Genomic DNA, 26518 nt, shown 5'->3' with positions numbered 1-26518 from the left:
GAATAAATAAACTCCGAGCAAAACAATGTCACGTGCTACGTGCAACCGTCGAACACAGACGAATTTGAATTTTCCGACTCTCTCCCGACCAGTACAAATAAACGGACGCGATCCCAAGGAAATGAGTTACAGTCAGCTGTCGATCAGTTATCAACGAATTACCAACGAATTATCGATCGAATTAACGAGTCATTAACGATCCTATTTTACGACTTATACACTGTACGAGCGTCTTAGCGAATATTGTTTGTATATTAATGTATTTAATCATTTTAAATATACTCGACGTTTTCAACAACGAATCGTCTAGTCAATAAACCTCACCGACCAACCATCCTCTACACATAAACCTGTATAAAAGTTTCAATTAAAATTACCTTCTTCGCATTATTCGTTCTTTGGCATTTAAAAAAATGTATAGCATAATTTGAACAATTGTTAATAGTTATAAATTTGTTATTATTACCATCGTTACTGCAATGGTGTGACAAAATTAATGCAATACAAAACATATAAAAATAGTTTCAGATCTATTATGTGCCCTCTCCACCAGTGGCTGTGAAACATGGGAAAACCTTTTACTTTACGTTGATTACGTTGATACTTACGTACCTTACCTTTACCTTGATGAACGATAACCCTAAAGAATCTTTCGATTTGAAAGATATTTGATAGCAATTAAGGGCTTAGATAGTGAAGTAACAATTGCTAAATCTTGTAACGGTCCTTTAGGATTAATGGAATAAGTATTATCGAGGGATGGATTATGGTTTATAGTACAGCCTTGAACGTAACACCATCTCTCGGGCAAGGTAGCCACTAGAGGTCTAAATATCATGATTTCGGATCCTCGATAATCCTAAGGAACCATCACAAATTTTGAGACCGTTAAGTTGAAGCATTCTTCAAAGTTGATAGTCATTCCGGGGAAATACGGAAAAACCGATTTTTCTCTTTATTTAATTAGGGACGGTCAGTACCCATCCTTAGCCACTAACCTTTTTCTCACCCAATTAGCAGCGATGACCGTTGCCCTCACCTTCCAAAACAAAAATTGTCATCAACGAATCCGCTTGTCCCATGCTTTAGACACACCCATCGCTAGTTTTCCTCCGTGATATCACCATCGCCGAACTTCACTCATATTTCGTTCCTTGATCGGTAAACATCTTAAGTTGATACTGAAATTTCGTCGAGAACACATCGATACGGGCCACGCACAAATACTCAAGTCTTCAAAGTTGTTGGAAGCAAAGTGTATATTTACGCTGTTAATCCAGTGTTATAATCAGTGAACCACTCTTAAACGAAATAACTGTCGAACATTTTGACGCTTTAAGCCAGATTCACGTGCACTAAACCATCAAGTGAAGCAGTGTATACACGAGTGACACCCACAAGAACACAGTGTAATTCCCAAGTATATCCCAACAACTTCGTTCTCGCAACGATCCAGTAAATTCGTTAACTACATCGCCAGTTCTAATTTTGACCACAACAATGTCCGAAATCAGCTCTATACATAAAAAACGAGACTATCTGATAGAGTGTATCTCAAACATATCGGTTCACGTCGATGAATTTGAAAAGTCCGGTGGATGTAACGCGGACCTTTTGCAAATATATAAAAAAAGGATCGACGACGCTTGGAGCCAGGTCACGGTTGCCCAGGAAGAGTTAGCGGATGTCAACAAAGAAGAACCCACGGACCTAACCGAAGCACAACAAAAGTATCGCGCCCTGGTCGAACGATTGACCAAGCTCATTGATAACGCACGACTATCGACAATTTCAACACCCATATTCAGCGGCGTATCACCACCCGCAATCGCTCGAACAACGACAATAAAATTACCGGCCATACAGTTACCTACATTCGATGGCACCATCGAAAACTGGAATTCCTTTTATCACATCTTCCATGTGACAATAGACCAAAACAATGAATTGACAGCTGTTGAAAAATTATATTATCTCCGGTCCTTATTAACTGGAAGAGCCGCGAAAAGCATTGACTCGTTGGGCAGCACGGAAAATGACTACTCAAACGCTATGGCCATTCTTAAGGAAAAATTCCATTATCCAGGTTACATCTGTCTACGCCACTGGAACGAGATTCTGAAACATCCAAAACTGACACAGGAAACACCTGAAGCTATAGGGAACTTAATAGATAGGGTTAATATACATCTTCGCATGTTGAAGAACTTAGGACAGCCAATCACATCGGACGTCGTTATCATCGGCGTGCTCCTGACGAAGCTAAGTGCAAATATCATTCACCAATGGGAGTTAACCTTGCCCGACAAGAATCTTCCTTCGTATACGCACCTATTAGATTTCCTTAGGACACGGACAAATCGCACCATGTTCGCCACTGCAAATTCAAAAGGAGGAGCGCCGAAACAGCATCCACGCCTCCAAAGAGGCGCGCCCCGGTCTTACACAAACACCGCAGTGGACCTTGCGCCCACGTGTCCAATCTGCGGGGAACCGCACAAAATTTGGAATTGCGATATCTTTATGACGAAACCAGTCAGAGAACGCATAGCAATCACCAAGAAAGCACTACTGTGTACCAATTGCCTGCGTAAGGGGCACGTATCTGGTAAATGTTTTGCAGTTGGAAACTGTCGTGTGTGTAGGCAACGTCACCACACACTGCTGCATCTGTACAAGACTGAAATCAAAACGCGGACCGCCATAAACAACGGAATATAAATTCTCAATTCCCCACAACTGGTTCAAACTATTACGGATCCCAATGACCTCCCTGTCCTCACTCCCGGCCACATCCTCATTGGCCATTCATTAAGAAGTCTTCAGGAGCGAGATTTGACGGACATCAAACCGTTTATCCAGCTGGCAACTACAACAACTTAAGTAACATCTCTGGAGCCGCTGGCATTGAGAGTATCGAAGTAACGAGACATTGCGATTCTCGACCCGCGAAAAGCTCGAACAAAATGTTTCCAGTACTTTCCACGTTCTTTTTTTCTTGCAAGATGCAAAACCGTGGACTAACATAAATCTTAATATGGACGAGATGTATCGAATTTCTTCGATTTCCACGGCGATGATAATATTTTCGCTTGACGAATTCCAACGATCGAAAGGAACGATAATGTTACCGAAGCCAGTTGAGAAGAAAAGTTTCTCTATAAATCTAGAGTTCTAAGGCTATTGTCCATTGAAAGGTATATGTATGTGTATATATATATATATATCGACACGCGTGGAAGATTGCGAGACAGCTTTTATGTCCGATGAAATATGCGTGAAATCAAGAAGTCTCGTGAAAAATCAGTGGTAGGAACCTTTTCATACTTTTGCATTCCGTTGCAGCAGTTTCCTTGCACGCGACAGTATATCGATAACTAGGAAAAGTACAGTAAACTTCTTCATTCCGGGTGATTTAGGACTAGCATAAATCTTCAATAGTTACGGAAACATTTGCAATATTTCGTAAAATTTGGACTATTATTTGTAATATTATTTTAAATTATTTATTTTGTCGTTTGGGTAATATTCGTTAAAATCTGTAACAACTGCGCAACGCTGAAACTTTCCTTTATAATGAAATTTTTATTAACGTACTTTCCAATGCATGAATTGCATACGTTGAATTTTTCATTCACACCGGCTGCTATCTTTGTTAAATCTGCTATGAAATATTTTATAAAACCTCGTATGGATGTCGGAAGTAGCAACAATTTTATTTCAATATCATCGTTATTGTATTTTGAATATTACATACTGTCTCTGATAATAACGATTTTTGCAGTTTCGTGAATGTTCAGTTTAAATGGCAAACGGTGTAAATGATATAAAAATTTGTAATGAATTTTTCAGTGGAAAAACACGTGTAATGCATACTGAGTACATTTGATATAAATATTTGAATTATTTATTTTGACTGTGAAGTGTTGTAAAACATATTTCTATAAAGTTTTAAAACGCTTGAACTTATACCAAAAATCTACCCCTATTGCGGCTACATTAGTTGATTGCTTCAATATTATTAAGACATATTTGTAAAGAAAATGTTTGATTTTAACAATATAAGCATACAACGTAAACAATAAATGATGAACAATTTATATAACAGAGAATATGTTTATCAATCCTGTATTATCTATCGTAAGATCGGTTGAAAATTACCGGAGGAAGATATGATTAAGCATAATCCTGTCGATTTGAGTGCATAAACCAACCCTTCTGTAAGTTCAGCTTTCAAAGGGAAACTCAACCTTTCTAAGAAAATTTGCAATTTCGATTGCGCGGTGGCATAATGCATAAAAAGGAGATCGCTTAAGCAGAAGTAATCTTTCAGGAATATAACACGACATAAACGATAACGACGCAGTTGGTCGAATTTCATGAATAAAGTTTCGATGTAAAATAAAAGACAAATTCCTCGACGAATCGCTTTGACCGTTGGAAAAGGAGGAAAGCGAAAATTCTTAAATACGAATTGAGGAGTTTCGTCGATCGTTGCACGCGAAATACGTTCCACAGTTCTACGGTCTAAAGTTCCGATCGAACTCGTTCGCATCGAAAACGATAAAAACGGATAAAACCGACGTTCATCCGCGCGAACGCAGTTCGACCGCGATAAACAAAACGGGAATCGTTCGTGGTTGAAACGGCAGTCGATAAATCGAATCGTCGGCTGGGCCGTTTTCAACGACCGATTAAATATTTATACCTGATACGCCAATAGCAATTTCAAGGCAGCCGTTAAGAAATTTTCCGCAATGGTATCGTTTACATTTTCTGATCGATACTGGAGTCTTGAAATGTTGCCCTGCAAATGTCGATTCTTTCTTCCCCTCGCTAGAATAGAATCGTTGAATATTAGTGGAGAAACAGACACGTCCATATGGTATAAATAAAACGTCAATTTATCACAGAAATATCAATCCAGAAAGTTTTTCACACCGCCACAACCCGTAAAGATATATCGTTACTCTTAAAATCCATCGCACTCGGCAATAGAAGTTTACTCTTCTTTAAGTTGATCATTTTTCAATCAGAAACTCCTACCCGATGCCTAATAAAATCAATTGAAAATCGACGGAACTCAAATTGATTTATATCAAATATATGCTTGAATGTATTATGTTTTTAAATACGTCTGGGACACATAAATGGCAATTCTGAAACGAATTAATTATTAATACGAATTATTAATAGTGCGAAAACACAAAATAACTACTATTTTTAATGACAAAATGGTACTTTCGAAATTTCTTTTTATGTCATATTCTCAGTAGGTAAGTTCTTTATTTGATGCTAGTGTTGGAAACATTTTGTCGTAAAACTATCAGATTCAGCTGAAATATTATTGCGATTGATTCATGCACCATTTCGTACATGTACAACAATTCATTCATTTATTATTAACAAATAAATTGATGCGTATGAATCGATGACAACTTACAAATCCCTCTCTCGAGTGTTTGCCTTAAAACACTATCGAAATTTCCTTACACACGCCCATAAATCTTTGCTTCATTGCCGAACAGATTAGGTTCATGCAGAATCCCGTATTCGATGCATTTCTGATAGTATGCAAATTTGAATTGCCACGATGAGCAAGGGAGGGTTAGGACACGGAGATCGACACTGAGCTTCGACGAAAACCTCTCTACCTGCCTCCGTTCCTCTGCCGGTTTCTCGCCATAAACTGAGTCGTATCGATGCCATCCGACTCTCAACTCGAAGCCCCTCGGATCGACCATTACGATCCATCTGACCTCTCTCAATGCAAGCTTATAACGTCTTTGTTTGCGTAGACCGGTCGCGATTATTCAGTGTGGACATTGTGCTATTGTGCGTGATCCGACGACAAATCAGCTTCGAAAGATAACGGGCACAGCCCGTAAAGTTTTACAACCCTTACATTGTTCGAAGAATTCGAAAAGTGAGGAAAAGTTAAGGAAGATTTAATTAGAATAAGACCTTTCGCCATCTATAAACTTCTTGTCTTGAGTCTTGACGCTGCTGAACTTTTCGAGAAAATTTGCTCATAGTACTAAGTAACATTCCCCAATCGATAAATGTCAGAAATCTGCAAAAATACGGCGATGTGAGACGGCGGTGTTGATGTGTGCAGCAAATGAACTAGAAAGTGGAAACAACAGGAGAACAAAAAATGAGAACGTCTACATAAATGAAAGGAATTGGAGTTTCGATAATCTAGCAATCTAGCGTCGATCGACGACAGTTAGGGAATACTATCATAACTCCTGCCTCTGGAAATACAGCGCAGAGAACGTCCAATAAACTTAATTCCATCGCGATATCTAACTTCGATAGACGTCTACGGAAATTTTAATTCGATTAGAGACGTCGCAGTCGAGAGTTAAGCCGAAAGTCGGTATTTAACGTAGAATCGAGTTAGGGAGTTTTGTTTAACTCGCTTATAGTTTTCAAGCGGAAGGCCTCGCTGCGCTTATATTTCCGTGTGTTTCATTTACCGTACATTTTCAACGCATGCAGACGTTTCGTATACTAATTTTTTACTAATCTTGTAACTTCGATATACGTTCGAAATTGGTTCCAAATATTCTCCAATGTTATCGTAGCGACAATGAAACGTTAAAATGTTTCGTATAACACAGATGATATGTTCGCAAAATGTTTCTATAATTGTTCAAACGTTACTATGGCACAGTGTAGGTTTCGTGTTTTGCCATAGTTCTGTCTCTTTTTCTTTCGATTGCTTCCTCGATCTTTCGCCTTGCTTCTCGCGAATGCTGGTCGAGTTCCACGTTGAAATATTTCTCATTCTTCATGGAAGTCTGCAACGCGTGTTTTCGATCACAGTCACGAACTCGCGAGTTGTTGTTGACCATCCTTGTCCATCCTCGGCTTGGTCGAGGAACATACGTTCGGAGAGACTTCTTGGAGTCCATTGACGTTGAGTTACATCGGCTACGGCTCGAGATTTCGATGGTTATTGTGCTCGGGATTGCTGGCACGCCGCTGGCGCAGTGAGAAAGTGGAATTCGATGTTCGAGCGAGCTTGAGGCTTGTGTGCACTTGTGACGGAATGAGATCGCGGGAATGTACACAGGAAAACGAACTTTTCTTCCTTTTTGTTATACATCGGATTTTTGTTTCGTCTTACTTTCACAGTCGCATATGATTCGATAGAATTTAAAGTGAGACGTACAGTAGAACTTTGATTATCGGAACACCGACTAATGCAATGGTCAGATTATCGTCGGAACATTATACTAATTTTTTACTAAATACATATTTGCAGTAAACATCTTCCAACTTTCCTACACACTCTCGCTTAAAAGTTTAGATCGTGTTAGGATTACTATTTTTTCGCTATTGATGCTGTAATTGATTATAAATATTTAGAAATGACGCTTATAATATTTCTGTATCTCACAAAAATTTAGGAAAAAATTAGTTTCATTTAGAAAGTTAGGAGTATTCCAAACATTCCCAACGTGTAATTAAATAAAATAAAAAGTATAATTAATATGTATGACACTAAATTTTAAAATTGCTATTCCTATAGCTACGATGTAAACTACAGAACGTGTGACGTATCGTGTTTCTTCCTGTGAAAAAGTAAAAATAAAATCAATAAGAGGAAAATAGACAAAAGTAGGCTATTCGATGACGACTCAATGCTGATCACGTAGCAAACTACAGGATACGGTCACCGTAGATTTTGCGAGCGATAAGCTTATCCTTTAGGGATAATTCTCAGCAGTAAGATCCGAGATCTGCTCGTAGACTCGTAAATCGCCTTCGGCGCCACGGATTTCCTTGCACAAACTCGAGTTTCCGAAGCTGAACACGGGGCAGAGCTTCGAAGGATTCCTTCTGAAAATTCCTAACGTCTTAGGGTGCCGGACACAAGGAATGAAATAAATAAAAACGTGGACCGTGAGGAGAATTAGCAATAAAGATCGATGAATAATTGATACTCCAGCTGGAATAGCTGCTGCAATCTAAATTATCCTGTTCGTTCGATCGAGATTGAGATTTAAGAATCGTTGCGAGTCGTTTGAATTGTTCGTATTGTTTGAATTGTACGCAATAGTCGATACAAAAGTCAAAATCTGTAGAAGCTTTGTGTCTCATTCTTGCAATAGTTAACCCTGCGACGATTCTGGAATTTTTATATTCCAGTTTTGCTCTCATTTTAACAAATGAAAAATATTTGTGATATTTTAAGACGTTTAATATAAAACTAAAGTGGGAAATTTAATTTCCCGGAGAAATATAATTTTGATCAGAAGTAACTGAAAGAATGTAGCAGGGCTAATAAATTATCCGTTTTTGATCGGAATTCGATCACTATTTTTACGATTCTTTTCCAAGAAAATAGATTATCAAGTAATTCGCAACAATACCTAATATTACTCATCGTCGAGTAGAAAGTGTATTTCAAGTCCTTCCACACGACGTTGTGTACGAAGACGTAAAATAAAGATGCTCTTACATCTTTCATTGTCAGGCATGCGGTTCAATGGCAGCGCCGAACAGACCGAGATGAGAGAAAATGCAAGAAACGCGACGAGACACGAAGAAAATGTTAGCAGGCAACGAGTGTCTGAAAACGCTGACGACTGGCTCTCTTACCCTTTCAAGGAGTATCTTCCTTGCGCAACGAGCCGGAAATTCTTGAAAAGGGTTCCAGGCGAAAGTGTCATGGAATGCAATGTGTAAATCTACGACAAGATCTGCTATGCGGGAATGTAGTGTACAATCTACAATAGAATGTGGTATCGCAGGTTAGAATTGTAGCAACTGTAATCAAGTTGTGTTCTTCTTTTCATCGATAACGACCAATTTTCATATATTTGTGACAAATATCGAATAAAGTTTAACATTTCTCTTCGACCATATTAATTTCTTACAACGTTTGGTGTTGTCTCGTTACACCGAATTAATTCAATTCTCGAACGAGGAATCATGCTAACTTCAACAGTATAATAATTAAACAATATATGTTTTTTACAACAAAATCACTCCCTAATCTCGAATACGTTCTTCGTCATTCCAATCGGTTTAATTTCCGTTTGTTTTCACTTTGTGATGCCTAGAAATAAATTGGCCGAGCAATAACTTCAGCTATTTGTTCGTACGAATTTGCAAGCGTGACTACCATCTAAGAGTCGCAATAAAATCCATCTTCTTCCTGTCTACGCTCCGACCATCTCCTTTTGCACGCCACGATCTTTCTTTTTGCTTCTTCCTTTCCTCGTCCTTCATTTCCTCCTCTGACTATAAAACCACCTCCTTCCTGTACTTTACTTGTGTCTGTTTTCCCTCAGCAACTCGTACTTCCTCTCTTTTTCTAGTATACACGTCTGCTCTTTTTCCCGTATTCAACAAACTGTCTCAACACGCTGGGCGTTTGCCAATGCGAGAAAGAAAATTAATTGTTTCTCACTGTGAACGCTAACGGTAAGGTCCACCTTCTCGTCAGAGTTTCAGCATCCTGGTGCCCCTTAAGTTCGTCGTATCTATCCCTCGACCAATCTACGTCCTTGCTCTGTCTTGTCCGACCGAAATTAATCGCAAAGGGGGCGTGCAACTTATTTGTTTGGGACAGTTCGATTCGTCGGTGACGAAAAAGCTGCTTAACAAAAGCGTGCAAGGGGTTGCAGGCTTGGAGGGTGAAATATTAGATACGTCCGAGGAAAAAAAAAGACGGGCACAGGAAACAGAATTTGCAGGAAATTGTTCGCTTCGAAATTAAATTCAGCCCGGTATCCGGGCATGGGATTAATCGTAGAAGTAAAGGAATTAAACGATTGGACGTGTGAATCATTGTTGTCTGTTACCGTGGCAGGAAATTAATTAGCGACGGTATAAGAAATAACGGAATACAAGGTAGAAGGTGTTTCGAGTCATAGATAATCTGATCTCACCCGACTTTTATCGCGTAAAAGATCAAAGCAAGCGATTCGTTATCAATTATGATAAAATTAATTCATTAACATATATTGCTATTGATATATATCCTCGCATTCGATTATTCTCGACAGAATTCAATCCAATTATGAAATTATGAATAAAAGAGTCTGCTATAATTTTATTATTTTTGATCATTCGTCTATGCATGATAGAATATTCCGAGGCATGAAACCCTTTTCTCAAAGATACGCGACGACTGGACTGCGAATTTTTATACATATTCGTGGGAAATTCAATGTATAAAATATTCAAAATATAGTACATATGTATATAATGCATAACGCTATACGACATTTGGTAGATAAAATAATTTTCTCCCCAGCTCCTATTTTTGAACTATATTCGTAAAACTATGGATTTGCATAAATTCGTATTGATATATTCATATTATTCAACATACTGTAAATTTGCATAAATGTTTCGATTCCTCGGTTGATTTTAACTTCAAGTTCCGTTTATCATTTTATAACGATTCGTTGTTCCACTCAACTTATCGTTAGTCGAACAGAGATTTCGCCCCCGCGAAACTCCGGATCGAAACGATAATGAAATCGATCGATGAATACTTCATGTAAAACCTGCAGCGGCGTCCTCTTTGTGACTGAAGTCGAATTCCGCTTAACGCAGCTTCCTCTTGTGGTTGCTCGAGCAGAGGAAAGGTCCTCGATCGCTTTCTCTCGCGGCACAAGGTGGTAATGAGACTCCGTCGCTGCCTTCGTTACTACCTTAACAGAAACTCCTTTGTGAGCGAAATAAAACTCGACTCGACTCGCCCCTCCTTTACCGGTGTCGCGCCACGTTCCATCACGTTCAAGCTTCGAAGAAGTGGTAATGGCTGCCACCGTTCTTCTACTTTCCTCCTGTTCCTCGTTACCAGGGAAGTCACGATGTTACGGGACAACGAAGAGAAGAGGACACGACTAGGCGAAAACGAATCGATTGAACCTATATCGATACAATAGATCACGTTAACTCGATCGAGGATAATTCACTTCCGAGTTGTTACGCTTTCCTCCTATAGAAGCCACTATCTTGCTAATCATTATAGGCAGCTGTAGCATGGATCCTGTTAATGTTGATCGAATCGAACTTTTATTCATTTATTTCGTATTTTTTATTCTTTAATTCGATTAATTGCAGGAACATCGACGAACGAAGAGAAACGGAATGAGCAGTCTTATCTCTTCCACAAAATCAGAACAATAACTATAAACGTCGTATAATTAGTAACGTATTAATCCATATTCGTTATGCCAATTAGATTTTATTTCTCTAACTGCATACATAAATTTGAATGTACATAAATATATCTATATATGGTTGTGCGCTCCTACGTGTACGAATTTGACGAAATAATATACAAAATCACGTTTGCGATGTTAGTATAAACGAGTTAGTGTACCAGTATTCCAAATAAACTGGACACACCAAACTGGTAGTACGAACAAATATTTGTTCTACAGGCAATTTAAATATTTTAATTATACATATCCTTTGATGAGAACAAATATGTTTAAAGTCTATAGGAACTAAAAGTATGACGTTGACCATGCTCGTCTCGACGAATAAATCGAGTTTAATTAATACGTTAGTAATAAAATATTATTGCAACGAGAGAAACATAAATAACGATGCTATTTCATAATTCTCTGGTTAAACGAATTTTCATATTTATAAGCAATAATTTCGTGGTTAATCCACGCAAAGATCCAAATTCCGTAAAAACTTAACGATCCCATACAGTATCACTAATGAGTAATGGAGTCAATAGAGTTTCGTATTGTTTCATCTAAAATCCCTATGAAAAATATACTGAAAGCATATAATAAAATTTGAATGCAGGAAGTTGTAGATAAATCCTTCATTTACATTTTGTATGTGTTTTTAATCTGTCTCGATACAATAATTTCTGCTGTGAATGAACGTTAAAAGGCGATACTTTAATATCTTTCGCACATTACAATATCAATGAAATATTGTTAAATCTACTTTAACTAAATTTTATATTTGCCATTTTCACATAAAATAAACGATAATTATCTCTTATAACCGGGTTTATCACAACAACCACAAAAAAGGTAAACGTGCTATTAAATTTCAGGAAGCTTTTGCATTTAAAAATCATACAGCGTAAAAGTTTCATACGAGTTGTGCATTTTTGGAGAAGATACTTCAACGTAACGTTATATCATTGTTGATGTTCTTCTTCGAGAATAAAAAGATCCATCGGAATAGAATTCTTCGTATTTCCCCCAAAATAGAACCCACTTTAATTCGGAGATACTCAAGAGCACTGAATTTCATAATCGTTACACTTTTTACGATTACGTTTACGTATTCCTTGTAATTTGTGTTTCCTTTTATAAGGGAATCTCTATCGTTTTATTTTGCATCGTTTCTCGCGAATCTCGTCGAAAAAAGGAACTCCCTCGACTTAAATGCATTTGTATCAAATTCCACCAGTCCCAGAATCCTGTTATCGTTCGGATCTCTATGAATTGTAAATTTATTCAATGACCGCGCTCTCCTCGTCGCTGCCGCAAACGAAGCAGGCATTATTTTAATAACTTCTCGTACCTTTGGAGGGAAATAGCAGTTTGGGAGATTATCTCCGCGACGGAGAGGTATATTTCTATGGACGGTAATAACTTCATCTTTTTCCATACGCATTTCAATATCTTTGGAAACTGATGCTTCCTTTATTACGCTTCAAACGATCCGTTTTGTTAAATTGCAAGTCACTTGCCATTGTTGATATTACGTACGACGAATAATAGCTTATTATAGATACTAACGACAAATGAAAACGCACGAGGCTCTTTACACTGGATGTTTACCACAGTTTTCCTAGTATTTCCTGTATGTAATCTTAAAATATTTGGAGGGAAAGTTAGTCGCTTCTAAGTTGGAAATAAATCGTAGTAATAAAAATATTCAAAATATATTTTTCTTGATAAGGAATCTTCATAATGTTCCCATTTTATATTATATAATTTTTTGTCTAGCATCGAAGATTATTAGACAAACTCAACCGCCACACAAAGATATTTTCCCTCGGATAATCTCGTAAGAAAATCACCCTAATGTGTAATAAATTTCCTTGTTAACGCGAGAGTTTTCTACTATCCACCAAGCTTTCAAACCGATTACGAACAATAAACTTCGACAAACCGAAGTTTTAAAACGCTCAAAGCTTTTTACACGCTTTAATTGTACCCACATTGTTTGTTACTTTGTTCGATGCCCAACGATTTGAAGAAACCTTATCAAATGTTGGTCGTTTGTATTTTTCATCAGAACGATTGCTTCCCTTTAGCGAGTTTCCAAGCATTCGCGGAAAATCAAATCCTCACAACTTGAATTGGACTGCGTCTCCCGGTGCTCTTCGCAGATATCATTAATTTATGAGAAAACTTAGTTCCTGTTTACGTTTCTTTTCCTACCAGAGCTGCAGCGGCCAAGCATAGACTCGCCGCAAATAATATAGAAACTTCCATCCTCCGGGGAACTCGTGGAAATTATATTTTATAGTCCGGATCAGGAGATCCACTCTTCGACGTAATGAAACTCGTCGACGAATTATCAAGCGTTTCTAGAACCCATAGTTATCAAAATATTCCTTTATTTTACGGATCAAAAGTATAATCGAACAGCATCATTCGACCTTTATAACTCGTAAATTATTATTATTCGTTTTATGAATTGGTTATTTATTTATGATTATCGATATATTGTAAGAGAAACGTATGTCTGTTTTATCATCTTCTATTTATCAATTTTAATGAGTGAATGGAAAAAATTCCATTAATCTAACGGATTTACTGTAAAACTCATTGTAAGCCTCGGACTTTCTTGCATATGAATACCGCAAGAAAAGAAACACGATATTTTTCATATGAAAGCAACGTTAAAAGCCAATACTTTGTCAACAAATCATACGTGACCATTACTGCCGTTTCGTTAAACGTTGTGGTGTACTCTTTGAGAAAATATGTATTAAAAATATTAATTTCAACTGTCTGAAAACTCTCCGACTAGTAGAATCGTTTATAATGTGAAACATACGTAACAGACAATAATGGACGATACATAATAAACTATATAATCTAAATATCACTAAGATCCTAAGACTGTAATAAAGATATAAAAAATTTACTGAAATCACGATCGAGAGATACGATAGATATAAATTACAAATATATAATAAATATATGTAATAATCATGAGAGTAAATAACCTTTTGATCGATGGTATAACTAAGTATCAGACACCCTGTATATTGAATAAAAAAGAACATTGTCCATCACTTTTAATACTGGAATCTTGTTTTTACGAACCAATTAGGTGATATCTCTTACGATGTAGTCAACGTCGACTTCCTCGTTTATAGGATACTTGGCCAAGGAACAGACCAGTTAACGGGAAGTGGGCTTTAACTTTGGACGCTTATGGATGCACAACGGGAAGGGTGGTAGGAATTCCGAGTTACGCGTAAATCGTCGAACCTGTGGTCGCAGGTGGTTACGAAAGTGAGAACGAGGTTGCTTGGTCGAAAGGTGTACAAGGATACCACAGGTTGTCACACAATGGCTTCTACCTTATCTATAATATGCATGCGATCGTTTCCACAGACGTGGAGAACGCGCAAATTTATCAGAAGTTTGGGAAATGGCTAGGTAACGTACGCGTTATCGAGAACTCGCGTTGTTTCCGTAATTAATGGAACGGGTATCGTTTCTGCAACGAAAAATCAACTGCTCCAAAGAGAAGAGAGCAAACACAGGAGGTTTAAAGTATCAGCTTTTAGCTCTTTATATCTGAACTATAGGAGAACAGCAACAGAAACGATGAATTGATCGATACCAGTACAGTGTTCGAATAATAAAATAAAATAGTGGACAAGAGAGAGTTTATAAAATATGAGGTGCATAGGTAATTTTATAGATCGAAATTGTACGTGACAACGATAAAGAATTAATAGAACGTATAACTATAAAGTGTTGGTTGAAATGATAAAAATGAAGTTTACTGGTATTCATAGTGTGTTAATTTTAAGCTTTCTTTTGTTCGACGCTGTACGTACAGCTGTACAGTAATAAGTAAATGAAATGGAATGTAATATTACTATACACGCGAATGTGCGATTTCTAATTGGCAAGTATCGTTATAAAGAATAAATAAATATTCACATAAGATCTGAGATGCTGAGATAAACAGTTCGAGAGATAAATAGTGAACAATTTTAAAGAACGAAAGATTAGATAAGAGGAGAAACAAGCAGACGACCGGATCCAAAAATAAAGAGAGGTCATCGCGGAATCTCAACGTGCGTAAACGCAAAGCACCGTAAAGATAAGTGAACATAACGACCAAGTCGTATCCATATTTCTAGAGAGCAAAGGTGCCAGAGAGTGGGCTATGTAAAACACGGCAATACGAGTAAAAGTAACCACACGACGAGGATGGGCCACGATGTAAATTTCAAAATGTACGGGGAACGTAAGCGCGAAAGGATACGGAGGTAAGTAAACACGAAGTCTCGAGACCAGCACGAGTGCACCAAATGGCAACTCATGAATGTGCATCGACGACAGATGAAGTAAAACTGCCTGTTCAAGACAGGGTAGGGACATTTACATGAAAAGATTTAAAGTACCAACAGGAATGTACCGGTGAAGTTTGTGCTAATTAAAATGCACATGAGAAAGATAGCAAGGGACGTCGTACTGTCGCTATCTTCAAAATGGAGACCATACTACCGTTGATAACAGTGGTATTAAAAGATGGACATTTATAAAAGTGTGTTTCAACGTTAGAATTAGATCATAGACAACGCGGTATTTCTTTCCTCGACACTACGATGTAAAATAAATTGTATAATAATTTGACAATTTGGCTCGTACATATAATACAAAAATAATTTCTAGTTCTCAAGAAATACTTCCATTATATAATAATTTAAAATTATTGCTCTATCTTGTAATAAAAATATGCAAGCGAAGGGGAAGTTAGGGGAAATGTAGAAAATAAGAGGAATGGAAGGTAGGGGAAGGATTTCAAAAGCACTGCGTATCGACAAGACTCTCAATCACTGTCAACAAAGCAAACATATACGCCACTAGCAGCGCAATTAATATATTCATAAATTTCGTTAATCGTGGAGATACGAGTTGCTGGCTCGATAATTAATTTCAGTGTGTTCGTGCTGGCGCGTGTTCACGTATGATAATTCTGTTCGCCTTATTGAAGATCCGCCTGCACGAAAGGGGACGGAACCAGCGAACGAATCGAACGCAGACTAAGAACTGAGAAAGGAGAAAGAAAGGAGGAAAAGAAAAAGAAACTTGATGTTTATGAACTGGAAAACGCGTTGCTTACAAGTAAAATAATATTTCCTTTCGGATGCTCTCTGTTCTTCTTCTGCCATTCCTCCCTAACTCTTCTTGTGTCTTTCCACTTTGCCTTCCTCTTTTTCTCTGTCTCTTTTTTTTCTCTGCAGCGTCTCTGGCGCGGAAGAGCTCGCAGAAGCGCAATATTAATCAGAGCTCAATAGGTCGAACGTCTGAGCCTGCATCAGGAAACGTTCGTCCAATCGGGCTGAAAGCATTCTCGTTGCACGAGATACTTTCCAACGGTCTTCCTCGCCGTCCTGCTGATGCAACGCTGAACTCGCCATCGAGGCTGCCACACACGAATTTGCATAAGGCATTCGTCGGCTGAACCGCTGTACCTAGCGATTTCGCTTGACCACACCTGAGCCTTCAAGATCGACCGAAAATTCGTTGATTATTCCGCCGCGTATGCTCGCGAATCGCAGACGTAGGAAATTACGCTACTTTTGCTGGACGTCTTCGCTGTGTTTGGAAACTCTAAATTCGACAAATTCGAAATCGTTAATGGAATGAAGAGCGATTACAAAGCTTCTGTGCGAGGGTCGTAGTTATAAGAAATTTTATGGAACGCTCAGCAAATTTTTGTACCGATTATTGTTTATCCTTCTGTAAGATTTTCTGTGAAAATTTGAAAAAGACCTTGGAAACGATCGAAGAATTTCGTTTTTAGGCTTCTCTAACAAACCGTCTTTGCGATATCCTTTTATCAGGAAGCACCACTTTCGATCTTGACACTATTAATTCAATTAATCGTAAAGTCTTGTTTATCAATTGCAAAGTTGAATGTTCTGTATCGTTTGTATTTTTACAATGATCACGAGTCAGTATGTTTCTCAAAACTTCTATTCAATATTAATATTCTTATTTGGAGAAACCCAAAATAAAACAATTTCACATATCTTCTCCAAGCGAAGATATTATGGATATAAATATATAGTAGATTGCAATTAAAATTCTTCGCAATAAATGGATAGACGTCAAAGACACAGAAACGCCATTCTTAGATAATTTACACATTGGGACGTTGCATTTAATTCTATTTTATCATTAATGAAATTATCGAAGAGAACATTTTTAAAGTTTGAAAAAGATCACATAAAATCGTAGAATTTCCACAGTTATTCCATCCTCAAAAAGGTATCTCTGTTATTCGAGTTTGTAAAATCTTTGGAGAAAAAATTATCTACACGTAATACACGTGACCATCGTGTCGGCTCAAGATACATTACCCTCGATATGTTTTATACTCTCTCATGTTTGTATATTTTTTAGGCGTCATAGATCACGAATTTCTTTCCTGCAAATAATATTTCTCTGGTAAGCAAATGCGGTTTGGTTTTAGAAGTTCGGCCGAGAAAAAGCACTTTTTCTCTTTCACCAACATCGGTCGTGTATACAGCAGCGCAATCTAATGGGCTGCATATATCAAGGACTCGAGCGAAGCTCTAGCTCACGTGTCCGTTCTAATTTTTCACAACGGATTTCGTCGACACCTTTAAAAGTACTTCTTCCTCTTCGTGAGCATGGACACGGGATCCTTATTCATCCTATAAAATATCATATCGCTTTGTTTTTATTATCTGTACTATAGAATAATTCCTTCCAATTTTCTTATACCAACTAGGTCATTTAATACGTAACGTAATTTTTTAACCGTTGTCATACCCAGTCGTATATCATCCCTCGTTCTTTACAATTTTTCTTTCCACTTTTTCAGTTTTCTATTTTCTTCTTATAAAATTCCAATCTTCATGAGTTCTATAATTTTCAATTCAACGCTCAGAAGGCGTATAACTTTTACTCGCGGAAGTTGCTGCAAAAATTGTGTATACAGTCAGTCATGAAAATCTTCGTACACTCGGTAATAAGAGTTTCTTTGGTAAAATAAAATTTCAAGCGAAGTTAGAGTATTCTATACCAAGTGCACCGCATTAAACCAGTCTTTATAGCCTTTCTCGACTAATAGGATTAACATCGTTGAAGCTGACTTCCTATATCGAATGATTGTCTAAAATCATGTTGTCAAACTCGATGATTTATTTTCGTGCAAAAAGAATTTGAAACAATAAACTAGACAGCGGCGTGTGTTCTCGTGTATATCGTTTTGCCAAAAGATGTAATTTCCAAATTTAAGCTTTCTACAATTCGCGATTAAAATCCCGTGATTATTACTAAATCGTGATTATATCTCTAGAAATAGTAGATACGTACGTGTGTGAAAGCCTCGTCCTTTATTTCCAACTACCCAGAAAGGAAGATATAGAAGAAGCTCGGAAGAAGAAGAAATCAGAGCTTAATGATGTTTACACCGAGTCTATTCTGAACAAGAATCGTTTCTGATTCAACGTTTTTGATGATCATCGTCACGCCGTTGCGTCGCGTCGTTGATCACATTTTTCAACGACGAGCGCGGCACGGAGTCTACAGATTGGCCTGTTAGAGACAATTTTCTCGCCGGTAGCTTTTGCTGTGGCAGGCTAACTAACCGACTGCATATTTCAAATTGTTTCTCGGTTGTTGCTACGACAAGCAGAGTAATGGCTAGCTGGGTCAAGCCGCGTGGCTGGCCTTTAGCAGCGATAATAAAACTCGACGTTCCACGGGCAATAAGGATCCTTCATGCAAATCCGTCGACATGTTTTTCCATCCCTTCTTTCGCCATTTCCCATTTCTTTACGACGGCGTACACGCCAAAAACACTCCGTTGGCATTCGACGAATTAATCCTCGAAACGAGACACCGGGCGTTTCGCGAAAGTTTCACGGAAGGCCAAGTGGTTTGGACGTTGTTGTGAGTAATTAGAACAGCGGCTGGAATTTTCGCGATACGCTGAAATTTTTGTCGTAAATCACCGTGAAAGAAGGATCACATTGTACCTTAGGTTTCTGATGAATTACAACCTGCTCATAAATATAGGGAACACATAGGAAACAGTACGATTGAGCTTGTAGGTTTGTAACTTTTTAAATAATGAAACAAACTGCGCAATCAAAATTCTAGTTACTAAATATCGCTGCAACATTTAATTTATTTTATCTTTTTCCTGTTGGATGCAAGTCATGTTATTACGGTAGAACGAAGCTGATTGAGTTGGTTGGTTTGTTAGCTGCTTGATGTTCAAGGCAGGTTTTCATTAAAATATGCGGATGTTGGAGACGAAGAAAAGAGATGCGTATATTGCCCTTTGTGGAAAATACGTACAGTCGACTTTAAAACGAACGGTGCTCATTAGCGAATTCGTTATCTTCCAAAGCGAATCAGAAAATCTACCTTTGTGAAAAGAGAGCCTGTAAATTTGCCTATCGTCTCTGTGGAAACTTACCTTAGGCTAATTTCCACTGAAGCAGAAAGCTTTAACGAAATTAATGATCGTTTTTGGTCTGAGTGATACGAAATAATTAGAACACTTTTTTCCGTAAAGAATTTCGGAAAAGATAATTTCTTAAATAATACCGTTGTTCGTACACGTGATTTTTGGTAGCAATTTTATTTCTAAAGCCGTTAAAACTCCTTCTGTTTGTTGAAAAGAGATTGAGACTCGAATATAAAAATTTGAGTAGCAAGTTTAAGTATTCTCGTTTATTTTTTAATTTCATCCATAAACGTAATATGATATTTACTTGTTAAATTATTTAAAACATGATATGCGTCATAAAATGTAATTAATTAGCATAATAGCAAGAAATCACAAGAATTATTTGAAACAATCTATCGTAGAATAAGAAGTTTCTGCGATATTTAAAATTAAGGAAAAATTCCTTTCCTTTCAAAAGTTTCCAAAGAAACACGCAGTCACGATTCTCACATTCGTATACAAACATATTTTTACTTACAAAAAACTTACAAATAATTCGAAGAATACGCGAATCTCCTTTTTGACGTTCTGTTTTACACTAACAATAAGTAGAATTTAACATCTTCGGGTTAGACTTCACGTTACGTGCTTCGAAAATCTCATCGCGAATCAAAATCGCGAGTTGCCAAATTAATCATCGATGTTGAAAAGTCTGAATAACTGGCTTATTCATTTTCAATGCATCGTGTATTGAAATGACCGATAGTCATTAGAAGTGACTGATTTCTATGGTTCTGAAATTGCGGCTTGAATGCCGCCAGGCACTCCCGTACGTAATTTATCACGCTGCTTGACGCATTTATCGGTCTGGTGATTTAAAAGATACGAGCAATGATAGCTAATGGCTTCCGTAAAGCGGCGATTAGCCAAAGAACGATTTCGATTCGCGAGAAATAAATCCAACTTGTTTAAAACAACGCCGCGATTAAGGGCGAAATCGAATGCAAATTCTGCCGCGTTTCGTCTTCATTCCGGTATACCTTTAACCTAATTTTGTCATCGCTGCAACTAAGTTGTAAATCCATTTCCAAGTTACTTCGATCGCACGAGCGATTTATCAAATGCTTTTATGTTAAAATAAATTAGCGTTTCGTATTTGAAGTTCGGGCGATTAAATTCATCGCTGTAAAACTTTGCTTTATAACAATTCACTGAAACGTATACTTTTAGACAAAATGTCCTAAGTACTATAATATCTTCCTAATACTAGTAATCTGCAAAAATGTATTTCGTAGTAGCATTTCACATATTAGCTCTGGTTTTGAGGATAAAAAAAGCAATCGATATTACGTATACAGTTTAAAAGTGAAGTGGAACAATTAAAATTTAATTAAACACTGTGATATAACAAACTTACACCATGTACTACCATCATTGCAGTAGGTGTTCCTTTCCTAGGGAAAAGTCTGACGTATTATTTTATGGAGAAACTGAAAGAGAAGTTTCGTGAAAAGCTCTGCAATAATGATATAATAATAATAAGATGAAAAGACGTAGGAATTTTAAAATCGAAGTAAGAAAGGTAGAAACTGACTTGTAAATTGTGAATGCTGTGATAGTTTCTCGACTCAAGTGATAGAACAGCATTAATGTTAATTAAACGTCACCTAGTTGCGAGAATTATGGAATAAAATCAGGATATTACGTTCTATATTGAATAATAAATCAACTGTGACAAGTAACAATTTAATATCGCTATATCAGCAGTTTATATGAATACGTTTAAGGCATCCTCCTTTTAGCTATGAAACAGATTTATTTCCGTGGCAACAATATTTTATACGTAGACCAATAAATCGTAACTAAATTGTACTACTTCCGAAAGTATAATAATTTCGTTGCTTTACAACGCGAGCGTACGGTAATTAAAATGAATAATTCATAAAATACATATAAATTGAATAACGTATTTCATTCTATACGTTAAACACATATTTCGTAGGAATTATTCGAGAAATTCACTTGCACACAGCTACGTTTGATTAATAAAACGGTAGAGTCTCAGTGAAGGATTTGTTTCCATAATTTTACAGACCAAACATCTAATTTTCCAAAGTTCTTGTAAAATATATTATTAATATAACATTTTTCTCAGCACATGATCATAAATCTTCGTATAAATTTTCATCGATTTCTTTGCATTCCTGTATTAAAAGCTAAAGAAGGATACTTCTTTCTACTTCATAAATTCAAGATAATCATCTCGTACAAATTATCAGCTGATACTTTTCTAAAAACGGCAATTGCTGTAGCAAAAGTCTGTCCGAAGTGAACCATTCGGGAGGTTTCAAAGATTTGATAATATATCAAGCAATTTGACGTGTCCATTAACGGAGCTCCACAGAAGACCCTAATTTCCGACAGCAACGTCGTACCGCCTTTACCACTAGCCAATCATCCCACCATCGTACTTTCCCTTTTTCAACCTCGGTTAGATTGAAAAAGAACGAACCTGTTACCCTTTTTGTAGTCCAGGAAAACCTTGGTCCCTTCTTAATAAGCATTTTACCCCTTATTTTTTGTTTTTCGCCATTTCCCCCCTCGGGTCGCACCGACGAGAATATCCCCAGCTAATTTCCCCTACGGCTGGGACTTTAAACGATCGGATTTGAGCTTCGAAAATTGGCTAAAAATTACAAGATTTTACCGTGGACGTAAATCCATACAGTATATATTATATATATCATCTTAAATAGGTATATAATAAACATACTGAGAATATTTATGCAAATTCATGTTTTTATCAATATAATTCAAATTCATACCTGTATGATCATAATTAAAATTCATATTCTTATGAATATAATTACAAGACTGATATATATATAGATAGAGAATTGTTTCACTTACTAAATATTATAATATTTTTCCATACTGTGTATATTCCGTATGTTTTCGAACCTTCTTATGAATTTTCCACCGATGCATAAAAATCTGCAGTCTACTCGTTTCTAGCGCTATTTCAACAAATTTCGTACAACGCATCCGTAATACTTTTGCAGTAAGCAATAGTTTTTTTGCTAAGCGTTCTAATACTTTCACGAGCCATTGTATATCTTCTCCTGAATTCACTGCGTTATCAAGAATATCTGGAACGCTGTACGTCGTTCTACAAGTGGATCGTCATAGATCAAGCGATCTCGAGTAGAGTATTGTAAATGTTTCACCAACCCAATTCATCGTTATCTATCGTCGAAAGTGCACTGGGTTGTTGTTGTTACTCGACAAGTTCGCGTATTAAATTGTTCGTTTCGTGCCACTGTTTTAAGCATTACGATTGCAAACGTTACCATAAATTCTGGAAAACGTGCTACGAGGTGCAGTCGCGCACTCCTTCGGGAACCATTGTACTACTCGTCTATTTTGGTACTGCGAATGCGCACGTTGAAGTAGTATCGCCTAAGGCTGCTTTTAAATTGTTTATTTCACTGCAGCCCACTTCCACGGAATTTATAGATCGTCGTTGCTCGTCAACATTTAAAAGCGAACCTTCGATTATATCGCGGAGTCTCCTTAATTTTGTGGCGTGCTTGATAAAATTTAGAAAGCAATGAAACGGCGAAATATCGCTCCTTTAGTTGGAAATTGCATTAACGAAGATAAATTGCGCATATTGTCACGAAAGACTCGGCGTAACTCGTTTTGGCGAAGATGAAGTTCGATATGCGCTGAACGTGTTCTGCGTGGTTATTACTGTTACTATAGTTATTTAAATTACATATTTAGACTAAAAACTACATATATCGTGTTGTCCATCGTGTGGAATAAAATCAAAAGAAAGGGAAGTTTCATCGTTGTACTGAGAAATAGATTTTTCGAATTATTATATAACTTCGTTGTTTTACGTCGATTGTGAAGGTATTTTTTACAATTTTTATTAGAAATTCAAAAGTTATAGACTTAAAATCTCCAGTTTACGATCTTGTATTAATTTCCTTCGAGGTATCCGGATGCTTATTTAGCTTACATCGACGTTACATTGTTTCAAAGTTACAAGTTTCAGGTTTCTAACATCAAACAGATGTTTTCTAAGAGGAATACAAATAAACAAAACCTGATAATTATCTTGATCAGAAAATTCTGGAAAGCATAGAGCGCGAAGAAATCGTAAGTCGTAAAGGTATTGCAGGGAAGTAGAACCTAAACGGAGAACGAAACGAACTTGGAAGAGAAGTGGGTCGTAGTCGTAGAACTACGGCGCAAGATTAACTTTGATCTCTGTCCATTCGTAACTGCGTCTAGTAACGGTGCACGGGATATTTTGGGAAAAAAGGTCAATCGATATCCGTGCGAGATGTATTCGCTCTATATTTGAGACGTACATTTCGCGTATTTCGATTTAATGACGCCACTTGGGTCACGGAATGAAAAATCGCAGAGAAACGCGATGCCAGTCGTCGATTCAAACCTTGACAGGAATAGAAGCTCGCGATCATGGTCGATAGTGATTATCAAAATCGTATTTTCTGTCTTTTCAGATTTATTTTCAACACGGTCTCTGTTTACGTCGTTGTGTACGAGTTACGAAAAGCGATCTACAATTATTCATTACGTCATGTGTTCAAGATGATTATTCGACCTGTATTCCAATTATTTCATAAATATCTTGCGACTTTTATGCACATTTACAGCGAAACTACCAAGGAGGAGACAAATCGTGTTTCTTTTTAAATCGTAGAATAACAAGAGATAAAATTCTCATTGTAAATGTCAGGCACAGATACAAAGTCAAGAAATTTCTAAATTCTCTTGCTTCGGTTGTTGCCGAGCATAACCGATCGATTCACGGTAAGCAAAAATTTCATCAAATTAAATGGACTTTAACCTTTAACAAGCATTCGACGATATCACGGAGCAAAAATTCGTGCGGGATTCTGGACGAGCGAACTTTCATCGACAAAGCGAGATCAGCGAATCGAATGTGAAAGAGAAGGGGAACACACAAAAAAAACAAAGAAAAGGGAGAAGGAGGGAGGAAACAATGAAAAAAGCAGACAGTGACCGGCAATAACTTTGATCTATTTCGATTTTCAACGTCGATGACTCCTTTTGTCCGCGAAACTGAAAATTTGGTCTTCGCCGGCGTTATGTAGGACGAGCTTTGATCGACGAGCCTTGATTTCACCGGAGATCAGAGAGACTGCTCTCGTGCGTGACCCCGCGCTCTCTTTTCCGCCAAGCTACGCGAAAAAAGCCTCACGGGTCACGCGACTTTCGATGAAAAGCCGAAATCGTCTATAGGACAGGTGCAGAGGATGCTGACCGGCACGAAAAAATATAGGCGCCCGAATTCGAGGAAATGGTGGAAGCTACGGTAAAATGTTTGACCAGCTTTTACTACCCCTCTACCTATATTTTTTCTATCTTTTCTCTTTTGAAACGTTTGTTTGTCAAGAGATCGATTGATCGGCCTGAAAATAGCATGGAATGCGAAATGCATTTTTTTTTTGTCTCGTATGAATACCAAACTAATATGATTACCGTCTCATTGGAATTTCCGAGGTATCGAGTATGTGTACAGACAGATGGAACGATATAATGTAATTTATTCTTTGATAATATGCGATACCCTGTGCACGTTTTTTGTAAAGTTAGAATAACATCGTGCGTGATATAATTATCCTACGAAATTGAGAAATATTTGTAATTGCTACGTGTTCTTTGTTGTGTATCCTGAATGATTTGTCTGTCCTAGATTGATCGAATAAGTATTACGTAGAAAACTAATATCAATCGCTGAATTCATCTTTGAATTATACTTTGATTACCATAAAAATAAATTCATTATTTTCTAACCCAAATTCTGTATTCTTCTTTCCGTTGCAAAGCAACAAATTTGTTAGAAAGATAGAAAATAGAAGATACGAATGGACATCTTTTCATTCATATTATGTCTTTATTAGGAAGGTAAAATTTTTGTAACACACAGTTTCTTTTCATTCAATTTCCATTTTTTAAATTAAAACTGTGAAATTTTTCATTAGAACAAAAATAAAAAGAATTCGACGTTATCAAGATAAAACAAAAGGTTAGAGGAATTGAAAATGTCCGTGTTTTAATCGAAATCAACCGTAGCAACATTTATACAATAGGAATTGTGAAAAAGAGCTGTCGCCTGCACGAAAAAAGGAATCGCGGGCATAATGATGACTCTTATTACAAATTTACTACGGCCACTGGGAAACGATTTCATTTAAACAGCTTTCCATTGTTCAGATTTGGGTTTTGAATTACGCAACCGGTGCTACGAGTAAACGTATAGAGTAAATGTGTTTGCAATTTCAATTCGAAGTTTGTTGGGTCCTTTGTCACTCATCTTTGTTCCGCGTGTGTTTTCTTCCCTTGCTTCGATCCTATTTTTCATCTCGCCAAAAAGAATAAACGTACTTTACTAAAAGAACCTATGAAGCTTACGTTTACCGGTTTTATTCCACTTCACATTCCATTCGATCGCATTTTCGTGGAACATTCGCAACAAGCACATTGTATGAGAAGTTATATCTGACACGAAATATTATCTATGCGTTAGACATGCGATACGAATTAAGAAATAAAATCAAGTTTCGCAAATTAAAGATTTTTTAAGAAGCTTTTAAACAATTCTTTGAAAGATCTGAGCTGTGTACCTTAAATGTTGCATTTATTCGAAGAGATTGGAAAAGAATTTTTGATAATTAATTACACAGAACAGCGCAGTCCTCGTCGGTCTCATTCAACTTGTATTACGTCGTCGATATGAACGTTCTGAACATTTCATCTCTATATAAACAGACGTATGCAGGATGTTCATTTGAAAATTTCCCACAAACATCTCATA

The 26518-nt window shown here is 37.1% G+C and overlaps 1 protein-coding gene across 1 annotated transcript in view; it reads right to left on the bottom strand.

Annotated features, from left to right (window-relative positions):
- Positions 1-26518, bottom strand: part of LOC100645439 — a 707019-nt gene that overhangs the window by 139621 nt on the left and 540880 nt on the right. The window lies entirely within an intron of this gene.

This window comes from Bombus terrestris, chromosome 4, assembly GCF_910591885.1.
Source record: "Bombus terrestris chromosome 4, iyBomTerr1.2, whole genome shotgun sequence".
NCBI lineage: Eukaryota > Metazoa > Arthropoda > Insecta > Hymenoptera > Apidae > Bombus > Bombus terrestris.
Note: the sequence above shows the minus strand (reverse complement) of the source record. Positions and strands in the feature narration are given on the sequence as shown.